This window comes from Meleagris gallopavo, chromosome 1, assembly GCF_905368555.1.
Source record: "Meleagris gallopavo chromosome 1, MGAL_WU_HG_1.1, whole genome shotgun sequence".
Lineage (NCBI taxonomy): Eukaryota > Metazoa > Chordata > Aves > Galliformes > Phasianidae > Meleagris > Meleagris gallopavo.
Genome location: NC_139404.1, coordinates 163,653,657 through 163,659,362, shown reverse-complemented (window position 1 = coordinate 163,659,362; position 5,706 = coordinate 163,653,657). Strand labels below are relative to the sequence as shown.

At 42.6% G+C, this 5,706-nt stretch overlaps 1 protein-coding gene across 2 annotated transcripts in view; it reads left to right on the top strand.

The window, feature by feature from the left end:
* Positions 1-5,706, top strand: part of ELF1 (E74 like ETS transcription factor 1) — an 85,690-nt gene that overhangs the window by 680 nt on the left and 79,304 nt on the right. The window lies entirely within an intron of this gene.

Below are 5,706 nucleotides of genomic sequence, written 5' to 3'. Positions count from 1 at the left end.
AAAAAAAAAAAATATATATATATATATATATATATATATATATATATATATATATATATATATATTATATATAATATTAATTCACGGGCTGCAGCTGGCTACCCCTTTGCTAACATGGCACCGAGGGTGGGGAGAAGCCTGTGGAGTGAGTCACGGACTGAAGAGGCCCTGTGCTTGGTTGCTGTGAGAACACGGGGGGTGATTCTCCATGTGGGAATAGGAGAAAAAGCGCCTAAATTGGTGACGAGAAGAGATAACGCGGAGGTACTGAGCCCCCGGCCCAGGCTGCTAAGCTGTGTTACAAGGAGGGAGAAGCAGCCTGGCTGGTTCCCCAAGGGGAGGGCCTGCGGTCGGGCTGTCATAGCGCCCTGCGGGAGTTATGCGTTTGTCAGCATTTCCATTCTGAGTGTAGTTTTCATGTAGTTTACAGCTCGGTTATACAAATATGCACTGGGTTGAAGCTTGGTCAACGTCCTCTTCTCCAGAAATGTCTCTGAGGCAAATTTTGAAATGATTCTGTGCGAACGTCCATGGCACGTACTGGCTTTGTGTGTTCGCTGGACTTCACAACTTCGCTTCTCACGCACACAGATTTACAGCTGTTAGTCCCCAACTTTTTTGCTTTTTTCCTTCTAAGTTCCTTAAATGAGCGAAGGATTCAAAGGCTTGCCCTCTGTGGCTGCTGGTTTATATATTATTACTGTGGTTTGGGATTTTATTTTATTTTATTTTATTTATTTTATTTATTTTTTTTGACTGTCTATTTGGTTGCTGCTTCTGAGCCGGAGCACAAATGCAGTATTGAAGAGGTTTTCGTTTGTATACCTCTGTATGTATATATCTCGATCATGTGAAACGTGCCTGCCACCCAGTGGATGCAGCTGATCCGTGTATGCTCTGTACTCTATACATCAGCACCTCTCTCCCCTTGAATGTTTGCCAGCTGAGATGTTGGAGCCACAAAGTGCGAGGCTGTGCTGAGTCTGTGTGCCAGGAAGTGACCATCAGCCATGAGGTGACCAGCCCTGCTCCTCCTGCCCTGCTCATTGGAACCAGGGGTAATGGAGGCAATGGGTAGGGCCTCACAGCTGGGCAGAAGTGAGGAGATGTGATATGAACCAGGCCGTGCAAAGAGGGAGAGGCATTTTCGTGCCTCAGATAGTTGGAGAATTGGATTCTGCAGCCCCTGTCCTTCCCGCAGGATTTCCATGTTTTCATGTTTTCTCACACGGTTGTTTTTCTGGTGCCTAACCTGAGCCTGGAGTCGGACTTGCAGTTGGGCTGAACTCACTCATCTGGAACAGAAGTCAATAGCTGTTTGTTCTCAACATGCAGAAGATCTTTTGCAGGCCTAAGCGTGTTAGAAATACAAGTTTCAATACAAGATTCATCAGAATCACTCTCTTGGTGTCCACAGCTTTTTACTTTAATTTTTTTGTGTCTTAGTTTCTCATCTTCAAGAGATCATGCATAACAGTGTCCTTTACCTTATGGTTTAATACAGTGATGAGAACAGTAAAAAAAAAAAAAAAAAAAAAAAAACCTGAGAGGAAAGTAAATCATCCTCTGGTCTGATAGAACAGTAGTGCTCTAAAGAACAAGGGCAGAAAGAAAATGTGTGTTATTTGTACCAGAAAAAATATGACCAGGTCAGTCACAATTGGAGACTGACCTCCATGCATGTGAGCATTAGGAGATGGCTTTAATTATCACAGGCCACTTAGTACTAGTAAGTCTTAAATTCTGCCGTGTTAGTCACATGCTGCTTTTTTGAGTGTCATTTCCTAGGTTTTCTTTCAGTTAGGAAAAGGTAAGATAAGCAGATAGGCATCCTGAGGCAGTGTATGTGTGTTACTGTCCTTTCTCAGCTGATGCAACACATGGGACTGTTGTCTGAGGTCTCCATTGGGCACCAGCTATCCAGGCAGATCTTGGCTGCAAGTAGGCTGGTAGGAGATGGTCTGTTGTGCTCTCTCATTTTGGCCCACAGTTGTTTGCAGGCAGGGAGGGAATGGCTCAGAAACCCTGGTCTGTGTTCTGAACTCTGCCATAAGGATCTTGGATTTCCCTGGTCTGGCTGTGCCCTTCTGTTCCATTCCTCATCTTGGTGCTGTTTCATTCTCTCACTGTTTCCTTGCATCTGCTTTCATTCTCTTCTCCTTTGCTTCTGTACTTCCCATCTCCCTTTTTCTTGCATCTTTCCTGCATGAAACATCTTCCTTGGTCTGCCCACATGGTGCTCTGCAGCCATGTGTTGCTGTGAAGACCCGTGGGATGGGGCAGTGAGATGGCAGGAGAAGCAGGATGCCAGTTGTGTCCCAAGTGCTTGGTGCCACAATGGCTTCAGTTGGCCACTACACAAAAAACCTGGAGCTCATTATCTGCTTTGGAGAAGATTTTCCAAGCTGCAGTCCTGTTCTGGACAGGAAACAAGAAAGAAGTTGTCTCTTGTTGTGGGGATGACCTATGCAGTGTGATTGACGTGAGAAGTTGTGAAGAATGTGGCTGTGGCCTAGTGAATATCCACTGAAAATGTGCCATATGCAATTAATCTTAATTACTTGGATCAAACCTAGGTGGATTTTCCATAGGGACAGCAAAAGGTGTACCCTAACAGCTCCAACCCTCGTGTCATATTTCACATCTGTTATCCAAAGCTGAAAGGCCGTTATAACCTTCCTACAAGTTTGCCAGTGTTTTCTGTTAGCATTGAAAGATAGAATTTTCCCTGGTCTTGTTCTGAAAACAGCTGAACTATTTTGGCTGAGATATTCTAGTCTCTGTCTACCTCTTTCTGCACCCCTCCCTCAGAAGCAATCTCTACGCACATGGAATAAAATTTAGCCCGAGGCAGATGTTCAGCTTGAAAAATTTCAACCCAAATAAAGTCTGGCCAAGCTACAAGTGGCTGAACACAGCATCTCACACTGGGAGCGTTCAGCATCAAACCTCATTGATACTAGTGTGTCTTTATGTACATTGAAACACACTGCTAAAATACCATATCAATAGGTTCCCCAGCTGACTAATTGGCACCCAATTGGTCCTGAAGTTTTTTTTTTTTTAATGGGGAACAAGCCCAAAACTTTTACAGTTAATTTTATCAATGCTTTTACTTAATAACATTATTAATTATTGTTTTCCTGGCTAAAAAATTGCAAGCTTTAAAATGGAGCCTCTGAAATAAATAACAAGTTGTGACTTACTCATTCTGAATCTTAACATTGTTAAAGACCAATTTACAGTAGAACCAGTGCAAATTGCATCCCAGACTTCTGAATTGTAAAAAAAAAAAAACACATCTCCCAAATTCCTGAGTTATTCATCAACGTTTTATTGTAGTGGACTTACCCTATATTGTGTCCCTGATATATCTATTAACTCTGCAGTGAAGTGTGAGTTTAAAACAATTGTGCCATGGAGTCACTGTGGATTAAATACTACAAACATTGGCAAAACTTCTTCATAAATCTTCCTTAGAGAGGGACTTAGGCGTGTCTTTCCTTCTGAGTGCAGCTGTTCCTTGCGGGGTCCCCCAGGGACTGTATCTTGGTGAAATGCTGTTTAATATCATTATATTCAGTTTTGCAATGATATCTCATTGTTACCAATCATTATGTGCAGGTTTTTGTGTGTGCATGTATGGAACAAGTTGCTAGTGCCGTATACTTCAAATCACAAGGGGGAATGGTTTTAAACTGAGACACAGATATTAGGGGGAGGTTTTTCACACAGAGGATGGTGACACACTGGAACAGGTTGCCCAAGGAGGCTGTGGATGCCCCATCCCTGGAGGCATTCAAGGCCAGGCTGGATGTGGCTCTGGGCAGCCTGGTCTGGTGGTTGGCGACCCTGCACATAGCAGGGGGATTGAAACTAGATGATCATTGTGGTTCTTTTCAACCCAGGCCATTCTATGATTCTATGACTGTATGATTCTATGATCACATTTTTAAATGATTCTCATCCAGCTGAATCCATTTTTTCATGTAGCTGGATACAAAGGGACCAGGAATGCAGTCATGCCAGCAGGATAGAAGGCTGTCTTCAAACTGGCAATTTGGAGGAGTGTTTAAGAATTTGTTTGGAGAATCATCTCAACAGGAGTTTTCATTGTAATGCTGTGAGCAAAGTGTGATCTTTGGCTATAAAGCAATAAAAATAGTGCATAGAATTAGGAACATACATGGCATTAGTAAGGTGACTGGAATGCTGAGTCTGTGTCCGGTGTTGCTGTTCACTTGAGGAAGGATGTGAAATATTAGTAAGAGCATGGCGACAAAAAGTGATCCAGGGTTTAGAAAAGAAGTTTCATAACATGGTTCATCAGATCAGAGGAAACTGGGAAGTGAAATGATGCCTGCATATATCTTATGTATGTGAAAGGAAAATATACAGTGCTTGCTTGACCCTACTGAGACATCCGATGTCTGGGAGCTGAGGTTAGGTATGTTGTACGATGAAACAATTAGTCATGAGGGCAATTAAACATTGAAATGAGTTTAGGATTCACTGGAGTGTTCAGAATGAGGTAGTATTTCCTTCTCCAAGATGTGCTTCCACCTGGTTTTGTGGAGAGCTTCTTTGGTAGTGCGTGCAGAAGGGGGAAGGGCTGTGCTTTGTTCACCTGTGTTCTTCACTGTCACTTTCCTCCCCAGCATTAACATCTGGCTGCAGCTGGAGATAGGGGGTTGGGTACCTCCTTCCTCCTCACCGCTTTCAGTCAGCACAGAGAATCCTTTTATTCACAGGTTGGTGTGCCTCTTTTACTTGTTCAGGAGTCAGTACCGATAGCTATATTTAGGGACGGGGGAAAATCCCTCTGCCATGGAACAGACACCTTTTACAACTACCCTAATTGGCCACCCTCCCCTGTAGCACCTCGCTGCCCTTGGCCAAGCCTCTCCTGCTGCTAGATCTCCAGCTGCAAGCACATGGGCACAGTGGAGATGAGGATGTGGATGCACGTGTGTGTATGGCTTGGCAGTGCTTAGCACCAGCAGTTGCTAAAACAACAGCAGTTATGGTGGTGAATTTGTTTTGTAACCTGAAATGCACCATGGATGGCTCAAATCAAGTGAAGTGTTAGCCACCGAGTTTCTTTTCTGATGGATTCACAACAAAAAAAATAAAAAAATTTTTTTTGTGATAAAGCTGAAAGCTGAATTTGGCGTGGGAATTGCACTTGAGCCTAGATAATTATGAGACGATGTTTTATGATCCCGTAGCTCATTCTTTTTAATGAACAGACATTTTTTTTTTTTTTTTTTCTCTGGCATCAGATCTGGAATAGATGTACTTTAAGTATGAAAGTATTTCTTTCCTTAGAAAGTGTTATGTCTACTATGGGGTGAACGGTACATGAAAGCACGCCGGGTTCTGCTATTCAGTGTTTCACACAGTGGTCTTAATTTGGGCTTTTTCATCCACACTTTAAAGTGTTCTCTGAGTATTGTAGGTAACAAATAGAGCTTTCTGTACAGAATGTCATTACTGGACAGTTTCCTATTGACAAGAACTGAAACTTAAGAAGCCTAAGTTCTTGTAAATCAGTATCTCTACTGAAAAACATGCATGCAAGTATTTCCACTTACTTGGAAATACTTAAGTACTAAGGTAGTCATCTCAGATGTAATTTCTAAAAACATTATCCTCGGCTGCTGTATTGAGATGCGTTTTTGTGAAAAGAATTCAAATAAATTCAGC